The sequence below is a fragment of the Squalius cephalus genome (genome assembly GCF_949319135.1).
Source record: "Squalius cephalus genome assembly, chromosome: 6".
NCBI lineage: Eukaryota > Metazoa > Chordata > Actinopteri > Cypriniformes > Leuciscidae > Squalius > Squalius cephalus.
In genome coordinates, this window is record NC_137127.1 from 37,697,697 (window position 1) to 37,711,654 (window position 13,958).

At 42.4% G+C, this 13,958-nt stretch overlaps 1 protein-coding gene across 2 annotated transcripts in view; it reads right to left on the reverse strand.

Annotated features, from left to right (window-relative positions):
• kiaa1549lb (KIAA1549-like b) overlaps nt 1-13,958 on the reverse strand; it is a 235,947-nt gene that overhangs the window by 118,991 nt on the left and 102,998 nt on the right. The window lies entirely within an intron of this gene.

Consider the following 13,958-nt stretch of genomic DNA (forward strand, 5'->3'; position numbering starts at 1 on the left):
GGGCCCCGTCCAAATGCCTGAGGCTGCATGCGGTGTTGTACGTGACCATATGAAGCAATCTGAGTGGCGTTACTGCAGCTGTGGATGCCACATGCCCCAGGAGCCTCTGAAATAATTTCAGTGAAACCACTGTTCTGCCTCTCAGTGAGTTCAGGCAATTCAGCACCGACTGAGCTCGCTTGTTAGTGAGACGAGCTGTCAAGCTCGCCCCAGATGGCAAATTTGCACTCTTTCAAGTGACCATCACTGCAACGCTGTCACATCAACACCAACGAAGAGCTTTCCAGACTCGTAGACACTTAAAATTATGATTAGAGCTGAGGAGAAACACTCGGCTCGGAAGCAAAAATATGAATGGGCTGGATTTGCAAGCCTCCATATATACCCACTTCACGGGGCATGGTTTGTGACGGGGCACGGGGGCTTCTGCAGTCTGGGGTGACGGGATGGGGGGCTTCTATGATATTAGACTGCGTAGCCTATAATAAAAGATAATGAATTTCAAACCTGAACCAAACATATTTTTATTCAAAGATCAACAGTCTGTCATTAGTCTTAGTCTGCCACAAAAAAAAAAACATTAAAATTGTAACGCCCCCTTCCTGTCAATGGGAATTGTTATGGGTGCATTTTTATACACAGTTCACAATCACACTTTCCAGAGAGTTGTCTCGCCGACATCCCACAACTGTCTTCATTTCTATCTCGTGCATTCTCTGCCTCTCCTTCCGCTTCTCGTCCCGCCCCTCCACATAAAAATAACAGGCCCAAGCAGTTAGGTTATCTCATTTAACCAAACTTTATACATTTTTCTATACAACTTTGTAGAAAACTATTTAGATCTAAAACCTCTAACAGATTCCCACCTGGGCTACACTCTCCCGCCCTTTAAATGGTCCTCATGCCCCATGAGACCTAACACCTATTAGATGAGAATTCAACCTATTTTAATTACTATTCCCCTATGAACAATTGTCAGGGGATAATCTGTTGTATTCCCCAACTCAGCGTAAGTAAGTTTGAGGACAGGATTTACTTTCCTTTGAGATCTTCTAGGGAAATTCACCTCAATTTGTTCTTCTGCATCATTCATTGAACCATCTCTTTCTAACTGTGGGGGTTCTGGGCTTCTTTCATGCCCACCTGTTTTTTCCACATCCTGAAAACCTTCTACACCATTGCACAAATCTACAGTATCGTCTGTGGTATGAATTTCTCCAAGTTCTTCTTCAAAAGTCTTGTTCTCAGTTGTTTCAGGAATTTTCTTTTCAAGAGTCTCATGACACTCTGTTTCATGACAACATGTTTCAAACTCATTTTCTGTCTCACTATTCGCTTCATCGTCTCTTAGACTCTGTGATACAGAAAAATGCATGTTATGACTGCCATCATAACAGGTACCTACCTCTCTGTTGTCAGGTCATAGGCCTATTCATGGAAGGCAGTGGGTCTTCCTCTGGGGAGATCCTAACTAGGGGTGCGCCAAAATATCGATATGGCGATATCTCGCGATATTTACTCCCGCGATCGATTCTCGATGCGCTCTTGCCAAGTATCGATCTTAAAAGCCGTTAGGGTGGGCGCACACAGTGCGAGTTCGGACACTCGGGAGGTCGTGACTCGTGAGATATTGCACACGTTGCGAGTCAGTTTAACTGATAATCGCGTCAAAGCAGCTGGTACACGGCACGACTGTCCTGCATGAATTTTATCCTGAGCCGGCAGCAATCACGTGGGCTTTCGCGCTAAACACAGAGACAGGCAAATGCAGGCAAAGCTTCAGATAGAAAAATGACATAAATGTGTGTGCAAATGATTTGTTGAAAAGCAGAGAACAGTAGCCATTCCTTTCAACATAAAAACTTAAGAGAGAGAGAGAGAGAGAGAGAGAGAGAAAAAAGTGTGTGTGTGTGTGTGTGTGTGTGTGTGTGTGTGTGTGTGTGTGTGTGACAGTGACAGTGTATGCGCACGCTGTATGGTTGCTGCCACTGAGGTATAGCCCCATCGACGTGGTTGTGTATGATTTGGCAATAGGATTTGGCAATACAGCTGGTGAAAATCGGGCCGACTCCCCGAATTTTTTAAACATGTTTAAAAATTATCGGAAGGGGCTTGGAAGGGGCTCGTAACGTGCTCGGCTCGGCTTGTAATTCCTCTCACACGCTGCGAGCCGCGACCATGCGAGCATCACCGATTCCACTCGATTTCATCTGCGAGCAAAACAAAAATAGTGTCTGTGACTGTTTTGTTGCAACTGATAAGACACAAGTTGTTTTTGTTATTGTGTTTCATCCAAAAATATAAATGGAGATTCATTTTCCTAATTAAAAAAAAAAAAAAAAATTATTTCTTAAAACATGATATATTGTGAGTTATTACTGATAATATATCGATTATCGCAGTATCGCCATATCGTGATATTATCGGTATCGTGAACAATGTATCGCGTATCGTATCATATCGTGAAGTACCCAGTGATTCCCAGCCCTAATCCTAACCGTCTGCCCAATAGGCAATAAGTGATCTCTGTGAACGACTCGTGAACGACCCATGCCACTCTCTGGCTTGACGGTGTATACAGGCAAATCTTTTTTATTCACCACCACATATGGCAATTGATTCCATCTACTTTGCAGTTTATGCTTTCCACGAAGACCAAGATTTTCCACTAACACTCTGTCACCTTTAGCCAACGTCTGGTGTCTTACGACTTTATTGTAAGCTTTTTTGTTTCTCATGTGCACTTTAGTTGCTGTTTCTTCTGCAAGATCATAGGCTCGTTTCAAATCTCTTTTCAGTCCCTCTACATATTGAGAATAACTGACTCTCTCTTACTCTGTCTCAAAACAAATATCCATCGGTAGCCTAGCCTTCATACCAAACATGAGGTAATATGGTGAATATCCGGTGGCGTCACTCTTCATACTATTGTACGCATGTACAAGTTGACTCACATAACGACTCCACTGACGTTTTTGTGTAGTGTTCAAAGTTCCTAACATTGACAGCAACGTTCTATTGAAACGTTCTGGTTGTGGATCACCCTGGGGGTGATAGGGTGTTGTTCAGGATTTACGAATCCCTAATCTCTTCAAGAGTTCTTGGATCACTCTTCCTTCAAAATCACGACCCTGATCCGAATGGATTCGGGCTGGTAATCCATAATGGACAAAAAACTTCTCGACCAGAAGAGTGACTGCTTTTTGATCTTTGGTAGGATATGCTTGTGCATATCTACTAAAGTGATCTGTGACAACCAGTATATTACTGAACCCTGCTGTATCCGTCTCCAGCGTCAGAAAATCAATGCACACAAACTCCATAGGACCCCCAGAAGTTATCTGATGCAACGGAGCTGCCCTTGTACGAGTAGTCTTCCATGAAACACAATTGCCACAATTTTTCACATAGTTTTCTACCATCTGTGCCATTTGTGGCCAATAGAACCTGTCCCTAATCAGACTCGTCGTGCGTTCCACTCCCAAATGGCCCAAATCATCATGAAAAGCTTTAATCACTTGTAACCGGAACTTGTCAGGTAACACTAATTGAAATGTTTAATTTCCTGATACATCCTTCACAACTCTGTGCAATAATCCATCCTTGATTTTCAGCTTCTCACTCTCACCCTTCATCAAAATAACCTCTTGGGGATACTGACTCAAAATGGCCACAAATCTGTACTCACAAACTTCTTAACCACTCCTGTGACATCATCCATGTCTTGACCCTTCCTCAAATCACCTCTAGTGAATTGTTCAAACTGCCCCATTCCAAGATTAGTTGCAAAAACGTATATCTTAGGAATACCTTCAGCAGGCACCCCCAACCTGTCAACTAGTCGCTCTGCATTGGCTGAGTTTCCCAAATGGATACAATTGCATATTCCTTTCACCTCGACCTCTGAAAGATGTTTCCACATATCAGTATGTGAGTCATTCCAGCGCCTTGATAGTAAATCCGCATCAATGTTTGTATGCCCAGGACGATACTTAACCTCAAAATCATAAGTCGCCAAGGCAGCAAGCCATCTATGCCCAGTGGCATTGAGCTTTCCAGTGGTCAACACATAAGTAAGCGGATTGTTATCCGTCACAACAGTAAATTTAACACCATACAAATAGTCATGAAATTTCTCCACCACCACCCACTTAAGGGAGAGAAATTCAAGCTGGTGAATATGATACCTCTGTTCGGCAGCATTGAGCCCTCGGCTAGCAAATGCAACGGGACGTAGCCCCTCAGGATACACTTGATTCAACACAGCCCCCAGTCCCTTCAGGCTGGCATCCACGTGCAAAACATATGGCCTTGTAGGATCAGCGAATGCTAATACAGGAGCATGAGTCAAACAGTCAATGATCTTTTGGAAGGATTCAGTGCAGGAATCAGTCCATCTAAGACCAAATGGTTCTGACTGGTAAGTCTGTCCTGGTAAGTTTGATCAGAGAGAGACTTTTGCTTTTTCCCTTTCCTAACTGGAGGATACCCCTTGGTAAGTTCAGTCAAAGGCTTAACTATAGCAGAGTAGTTTGTAACAAACCTCCTATAATAACCACAGAAACCCAGGAAAGACCGGAGAGACTTCAGATCAGTTGGCTGCGACCATTTAGCAACTGCTTCGGTTTTATCTGGGTCGGCTGATACTCCATCCGCTGAGACTATATGACCGACATATTTGACCTTGTCCCGACATATCTGACACTTGTCCAATGAAACCTTGAGAACCTACCTCCTCAAGGCGATCCAACACCTTTAAGAGTCTTTCCTCATGTTCCTCCAATGTAGCTCCAAACACAATAAGGTCATCAAGATATACTAGTATATGGAGCAAGTTCATGTCTCCAACAGCCTTTTCCATGAGACGTTGAAATGTCGCAGGGGCCCCCGTAACCCCCTGCGGCATCCTCTCAAATTGATAAAACCCTAACGGGCAGATAAAGGCTGTTTTCTCTTTGTCGGATTCAGACATGGGTATTTGGTAATACCCATTTCGAAGGTCTAATACAGAGAACCAGCGGCTTCCAGCCAAACAATCTAGAGCATCATCAATACGAGGGGTGGTATATTGATCGGGTACGGTCTTGCTGTTGAGGGTTCTGTAGTCTATACACATATGGATTTTGGCATTATTCTTCCTAACAATTACTATAAGAGAAGCATTCGGGCTCCTCGACTCCTTGATTATCCCTGTCTCTAGCAAATACTTCAAGTGTCTACGTACATCCTCTATATCTGCAGGAGCTATCCTCCTTGATCTTTCACGAAAAGGCAGAGTGTCCGACAATCGGATGCAATGCTCCACCCCCTTGGCTAGTCCCACTTCCCACTCGTGTACGTAGAAAACATTGCGTTTCTGCACCAATTTCTGTCTAAGCCTCTCTTTCCATTCCACAGGAATGGGAAAATCCCCAAAATCAATAAGGCTTGGATCTATCTCCTCAGACTTGCTCTCTCTCATCGGTGGAACAGCCATGTCTGCGACTTGCACATTCCCAAGCAAAGCACCTTCAGGTATGATAACCTCTCGCTTGGTCTCATTCTGTAAAAGCACAGAGAAATTCTCTCCATTTACGGCTGAAGCTAAAGCCACCATAGGTTGAACCATCAACCCTTGAGGCAGTGGGTTTAAATCATCAGACTCCACCAGAACTATGCCCTTTGTCACTGGTTGGGAAAATTCTGCTTGACAACTGACACAACAAATGTCTTCTGGTGGAATGATTACTGAGCCAGGTCCTTTCCATTTCAGCCTGACTCACCTTGACCGCAGTAGACTCAGACAGGCTATCTGGTAGAAAGCTTTTTATATTGAAAACATGAACCAGATTGCTACCCTTCTCTTTGTCACAAAGAGCAAACAGTTTGGTCCAGGGCACACTAGAGCCAGCACTGACAAGGTTTCTAGAGTGCCAGTCAATTCTCTAGGAAATTGAACATCCACCACTACGTAACCTTGGTAGGGGTAACTTGGTAGTAAGTCCCCAAATAGCCAATCCGGACACTGGATGAATAGGGATATGAGACAGATGTTTCTGGTACCATTTCTCAAATATAATGGTCACTTGTGACCCACTATCCAACAGTGCAGTGCAAGGTTGACCATTTACCTTCAATGTCACCGTAGAAACTGGTCCCACCAACCCAGCTGGAATTGCAACTGATGCTATATTCTGGACCATCTGTGTTTTAACAGAGCAGTGTGTTGTCTCCTTGTCAGGACCATCATCAGTAGTATTTTGTTTCTCTTTAGCTTTCCGAAGGTAAGCAATAAGTTTCCGGATTACCTTCCTTTCATTCTGTGTGACAGTGCATTTAGTTGAGATGTGACCATCCTCCCCACAACGGTAACAAAAAAAAAATCATCATTCTCTTGGGGATGAGGTTTCTTTCTACCACAATCACTCACTCTTACTTTCACAGCAGTAGCAGTAGCAGGTTGAGCTGGCTCTCTACTTTCCAATGTCTTCACTTTCTAAGTCTGTCAACTTTTTTCTGTAAAGCAGAGGCTTCATTTGCTTTATCATCTGATGTACACGGCCTAACCAATACTTTTGTGTTAGTACCTTCTTTACTGACAGAGCTGGACTTCATTTTCAATTCAGACATTTTGGGTTGCAGAGCCCTCACATCGGCTCTAAGCTCTTGTAAATCTAAATCAGTTGCAGAGACAAAATCCTGTGCTCCAACACTCCGAACCCTTGCATGGACTTTGCGTCGAGACCGTTCATATTCCTCCTCAACCTTAATTTGACTGAGCAACTCAAGAAAGGTAGGAGGGTTTGCTTTTTCTCTTTGAGACGTAACTGCAAAAGCATAATGTCAGCCCCGACTGCTCCTCGAAACAATTGCTCAATTCTCACTCTATCCATATCCCAAGCACTTACACCCCCCTTCCTGACAACCTTAGTCAGAAAAGGTTCAAGCCTCTGTACATAGTCAGACAACAACTCTCCAGATTTTTGCTGAATGAGACAATATGCAAAATACAAATCTTCTCCAGTTTCTGGAGATCCAAAAGCCCTATCAACAGCAGAAATATAATCAGCTGAGTTAACTTCAGGGTTGCTAAACCGCAAGGACCTAACAATTTCTAGTGCAGGACCCCTCAAACTTTCTATTATTCTACGTCTCTTCTCCTTTTCAGGACAGTCACTGCCCTCTATCATCATTGTTGCCTGTTCAATCCAATACTCAACTTGTTCCTCTCCCATTGGGGTAGGAGTGATACCAGAAAACACTCGAAGTCGACGGTAGCTGTGACTCTCAGCCATACTTCTGTTAGACTGCTTCATCACTTCAGCCATAGCATGAATGAAGAATTCCTCAGTACCTTTAACAGATGTTGAAGTAGCCACATAATCCTGGAGATCAGCAACTGTTTTACCTTCAGCTTGCAAGAAATTCTTTAGCTTGCCAACAAAGTCATCTGACGAATCAGGCCTTTGATCCACCACTATTATGTGCCACACAGTAGTGCCATCATCACTCCTCACTTCAGGAGGAATAATCTGTGGGTTTATTTCTTCCCTACATTCACATAGAACCAGCAAACCTCCTGCTTCAACACTGAAAGTCCTTCCTCTTACACGACCCCAACAGCGCACAGTTTGCATCAGTTCCTCAATTTGGCTTATGCTGACTTCCTCTGCAACCCCAGCAATCATTACAGCATGAGCTGGATCAAGTTGTTCTCCTTTACACCAACTACTGAGTGTATCTTGGTATTTGCGGACCAATGTAGGCTCCATGTTTATTCTCACAAATGACAACAAGGGAAGTTAGACACAACTGAACATCCTAGATAACCACAAACTTATGAAATCCATTCCAGCGGTGCCTCCATTTTATGTAACACCCCCTTCCTGTCAATGGGAATTGTTATGGGTGACGCCCAAGTTCTTTAGTATGATGGGTTTATTTTAATTTGTGCTGCTATCTATTTTACTTCAAATCAAAAGGGAAAATTAAATGTAATTCAACACAATACAAAGAATTGACTCAAAATTAGATTTAATTAATTAAAATAAATTATCAGTCAATACTGGGTAAACAAAAATAACAAAAATATATTTGATACTGTGTTATTCTTTTTCAATAAAGCTTCTGTCATGATACGAAGTGTGTGTCCTTTTCTCTTTCAAATGAAATTCACATGTGAATCAACAATCAATAAAATCAAAGAGACAAAGAAAAGTTTTCAAGCAAATAGAATAACCTCCTAAGCCGGCAAATAATACTTCAAAATACCCCTTAGTTTCTGTTGCAGGCCTGTTCCGCTGCTTGGGTTCGTAGAGGCCAAAAACACACGGCCACTTCACTCAATTGAGCCACAAATAAAATAGAAACAAAATAGGTACCTTTGTTGAAGATTTGAATCTATTAAATCACGATCGGTCACAGTCCGTCAGGGTCCTAACCGGAATCTATCTCACCGTCGTGAAACGCACTCAACAGCCGTCAGCAGTGCACCATTCATCCAGCGACTCGGACGCTTACCAACGCGGTATCTCGATCCGTTCAGCAGTGCACGGGACTCCAGTCACCAAAGTCTCCGAAATAACATCCGTTGTCGTTCTCCTTCACAACGAACGCGACCATAGACGGTTCACTCCGAATGTACTGGCTCGCCGCCAGTGGTTCGTCCGTGGATGTCTGTGACGCACTTTAAATAAACTCGAACTTCGCTGTCACGCTTAGCCAGCAGTAACTCAGTTCAAAGTCCACTCTAATATCCTTGAGATGAACTAATGCATACATTTTTATACACAATTCACAATCACACTTTCCAGAGAGTTGTCTCGCCGACATCCCACAACTGTCTTCATTTCTATCTCATGCATTCTCTGCCTCTCCTTCCGCTTCTCGTCCCGCCCCTCCTCATATCTGATAGGTTATTATTCACAAAGTACCCAATCACATTATAAAGAAAGAAAAATAACAGGCCCAAACAGTTAGGTTATCTCATTTAACCAAACTTTATACATTTTTCTATACAACTTTGTAGAAAACTATTTAGATCTAAAACCTCTAACAGATTCCCACCTGGGCTACAAAATCATGAACTCAAATGTCATTGTGAAAAAAAAAACAAAAAAAAACAATGACTGTTGTAAGTAACAGTGCGCAAATCAGACCTTTCAGTATAGCCTAACGCTAATAAGCTTAAACGAAAATAACGAAATAATTGTGTAGTGAAGTATTTTTTTGTACACAGTGCCGCAAACAATCAATCACTCCTTTACGCGTGCATCACTGTCCTCCTCGCGGCTGCAGGCTGCAGCAACTTGCGCTCTCTTCATCAAGGCTTAAAACAAAAAGGGGACAAAAAGGTTGTATTGTCTTTGTGCATATAGATTAATTAGATAAATGAATAGAAACAATAACACTTTAAATTCACACAGCTATAGCCTACTTAGGTTGTGGAGGCCCGACGTCAGCATATTTCAGAGGTTTTCACTGTTTCCAGCACTCCTGTCTTTCCCAGGATGTATTTATGTAACTCTGCACAATTCATCACCAAATTCATTTTTACTTTGATTTCGCTGCGGACCAGGTTAAATGAGCACCTGTTTCTCACATCGGTCCAGGCACCTTTCATAATTGAAAACACCCGTTCTGAGTATGCATTGCTCACGGGGATGCTCAAAATGAAAGACAGTAGCTTGGCATACTGTGGGAACGCAGACCTGCTCCTGAGTGCTTGGGCCCAAAGCTCACCTACAGGGTGACTGTGTATCTCCAGATGAGGCAATATCTCTTTCAGAACACAGCTCGCAACTCATTGTAGAGCTCATCCAGGTCAAGCTCATCATCCATCTGAAGGGCAGATACAGCTGCGGTTAATTTCTGGTAGCTGATTTATTGCTTTTCCTTTAGATTGAAACACTGGATGTTGAACAGGTGCCCAGTTTCGGAGAAATTTAACCATTTCTCAAGATATTGCTCCGCGGTATCATAGAAACTCGTGAATTCTCTCTTGAGCCTGTCAACCCTAAGATTAATGGAGGAGAGGAGGACACGGTCAACTTTTGCTCTGAAAAAAGCATCTTCTTTGCGCTGCTGCAGTTTGGTTCGGAGGCCGTTCATCAGCGCATACACTTCAACTGAGGTGAGACGGTCACTCTCAAGACTCAGGACAGCACCAGTGAACATCTTTAAAGTATTTTGCAAGAAGAAGAGAGTGACCTCCAACTTGCTGCATTCGTCTTCCTCTCCATGCTCGTTACCCTGGAGCGCATCCCAGAGCACATGGGGGCACTCCTCCTCTCCCAGCGACAAGAAGTAGCTCCTCACAGCTGGCCAGGTGTTGATAAGTCTGTCAATTGCAGGGAGCAGGCTCAACCATCGTGTCGGGACGTGGCGCAACAGTGTATGGTACTCCATGTCAGCAAATTCAAAAATTTCTTTGAGGGTGGAAACTCTCTTGGCAGAACAGCTGAAATGTTGAATGATTTTATCACAATAGTCTCCACATCTGTTTGGAGTGCATTGCTGGCACGTTTAACGGCATTGTGAATAATGTGAGCTGGGCAGTTTGCGGGCAGGATCTTGCGGTTGTTTTTTTTTAGATTTTGGTAAATGGAGTTTTTTCTGCCGTAATTCACTGCCGCATTGTCAGCCGAGTATGCCGAGATGTTATGGATGCTGAGTTTGTGTTCCTTTAATTTATTCAGTAAGGTGTCAGTGACAGCATCTGCGCTCTCAGCTGCCTGTTCAAAGAAATCAAGAAATCTGTTCTGGATGCCCTGCTCAGGAGTCCAGTATCTCACAGAGATCAGGAATGTTTTCACATTGCCTTTATTAGAGGCATCTGTTGCGATGGAAAATAATATGTCTTTTGACTCGAGGCTCTGGGAGAAGTCAGATGCGAGGGGTGCCAAGACGTTTGTGACCAGTGCTTCAGCTTTTGTGCGACTGCAGGTGACGAGTTTAGCTATAGCCGAATCAGAGTACAGTTTTGGTGTTAACTTCATCGCAGTCAAGTGATCTGTATGATAGTTGGTGGGCCACACAGTGGAACACGGAGGTCAGCTCAGCAGCAGCTATTTTATTATACATGGAATCATCCTGCTTCTTAAAGAAGGACAAGACCAACGTGTTGGTCTGTACTATCGCGGTGTTGGTACAGTGTAGTTTGCTGCTAGCATGCAGCCTAACATCTGCCTCCCCTCCGTGAGAAACACCAAACTCTTTCCTACACACTTTGCAGAACGCTTTACTTTCATCGCTTAAGGCTGTAGCAATTTTTGCTTTTTAGCAGCGTGTTGGGGTTCCGGTACACCAGCCATGCCAACAGAATGAATGAAAATTAGCTTATCAATGCATATCTAAATTCGCGCCTACACTCTCAGAAAAAAAAGGCACAAAAGCTGTACGTCGCTGTGGCGGTACCTTTTGAAGGGTACTGTCCCAGTGACAGCTTTTGTACCTTTTTTTCTGAGAGTGTACGGTATTTTTTTAGAACGTCAAAAAAAGAAACAAAAAAGATTCTGCAGCCAATGAGCAGCCAGCGGGGGCTGGTTGCAGGACGACTCAACCTCCACAGACAGTTTTTAATGTTTGTCAGACAATAACTACTCAACATTTTGCTTTAGTATAATTTTCGGGACAATTAGGGCCAGATTCGGGATTCGGGACAACAGTTTAGATTTCGGGACTGTCCCAAATATTTCGGGATGTCTGGTGACCCTACACTGCATCCAAACCAGGGCCGGCCTTAGGGCGGTGCAACGAGTGAGACCGCAATGTGCCCCGTGCTTGAGGGGGCCCCGTGGCGAATGGACAACATCGATAATTTTTTACATTTCATTGCTGGTCGAAATTTTATATGAAGGTAATCATGCCAGTAAAGAGCTCGGAGATAAAATATGTGATGTGTAAAGGTAAATATCACTTGTGAATGGAACTTGTGCATCAGATGGTTTTTTTTTATTATGCAAACATTGTGAAAATTAGGGCTGTAGTCAACCAAAGAAATGCTTAGTCGACCAAAGTCCTGTCCTGCACAATGATTAGTCGACTAAAAAAAATAAAAAAAAATAAAAAATAATAATTTTTTTTATTTATTTTTTTATTGACACCTGGGATCCCCCACGAAACGGTTCTCATTCTCGCTTGAATAAGGCCGGCGACACACTGGCTGCGTGGCCTGAGAGTCTCAGCTGCGTGTCGTGTCTGTTTTTATGTCGGCTCCCATGTTAACAGGTTGGAGTTTGCACACTGCCTGCGTGAGACACGCATCTCAGGCGCGGCTCGAGCCACGCAGAAAACGCATGCATGCTAGAAATAGAAACGACGCCTGAGTGTTCCAGCAACGGGAGTGTTCTCTGGCTAGAGCTTTTTCTTTAGGCCTATTTAAATTTCGTTTTTCTTTATTTAAATTTAATTTTTCTTTATTTAAATTTCATTTTTTCTTTATTTAAATTTCATTTTTTTCTTTATTTAAATTTCGTTTTTCTTTATTTAAATTTCGTTTTTCTTTATTTAAATTTAATTTTTTCTGTATTTAAATTTCATTTTTTTCTTTATTTAAATTTCGTTTTTCTTTATTTAAATTTCGTTTTTCTTTATTTAAATCTACCCTTTACTGTGTCAGTAATTTGTTAATCAGAAAAATATTAGATTACCTTAAAAGTATTGCTTAAGTTAACAGACTGTGTGCGTTTTATATCACTAGTGAAGTGTCCGTTCTCGGAGAATATAAGCCCTGCTCGCATGAGGTGCGCCGCTTCCCGCTCGCGCTGTTCTGTAGTTTACTATTAATTCTGAACGTGTGTCGCATCTCGCGTGTCTGTCTATATTGCACCAAATGCGACACTGCACTCCCTTGTGAAGTCGATTGGATGAACGGTTCTCGAAATAATCAAAATGCAAACGGACAGACAGACACATAGAGATTACTACCTATATTCCTTACTGAGCGCGAAGCAGCAGTGCAGCCAGCCTCAGGTGCAGTTCCCGAGTGTTCTACGTGGTGCGCTAAACTGTGGCGCTGTTACAAAATAGCCTAAATTAAAGCATTTAAAGTTGGGGATAAAATATAGGCTAATTATATTTAGAATACAGTAATATATAACTGCTTATAAAGGAATAAATATCAAGGAGTAAATCAATGAAAAAAATTTTATTGGTGAAAAAAATAAAATAATTATGCGACTGGTCGACCAATGAGAATGTCAGTCGACCAAGACGGCATCGACCGATTAGTCGACTAAACGACTAAAGTTGACAGCCCTAGTGAAAATACAATTTAATTATATATTTAGGATGCATATGATCAGATCATGGCTATAAATGTAGGTGGAGCCAATTCTGAGTCATAGCGATATCTTAAGCTATATAATTATGATTAACCACATGTATACTGAACACATGCAGTGTGTCAACAATTATGTTCTGTCTCGTCTGCACCTGTTCTTGTTAGTCACTGATTAGTTAACCTTCATCCACCTGTGTCTAATTAGTTCCCTCGTGTGTGTGTGTGTGTGTGTGTGTGTGTGTGTGTGTGTGTGTGTGTGTGTGTGTGTGTGTGTGTGTGTGTGTGTGTGTATATATTCTCCCCGTTCAGTTCAGTCACTTGTTGGGTATTGTTCGTGTCTATGTTATACATGCTGTTGCGTCCTGTTCACCTGCCTGTGTACATAAAAGCTTTGTTATATTTTGGAATCAAGCTTCATCTGTCTGCTTCGTCAGCCAAAGCGTGACACAGTGGTGTGGTGGCGATCTAATATTGATTGACACGGGTAAAATGTTATCTTAGAATTACCTTAATGTAGTATGGAATTGTTTTTTTTTAATCATTAATAAAGTGTTGCATTGTGGAGGAATTCAGGAGAGGAAAAGAAAGTCATGTCAATTCTCGTAACAAACACAACAGAAAGATTAACAGGTTATTCACATAACATTTAAAACTAAAGGATTTATACTTTCACTAATTTGGTAGACTACTACATACA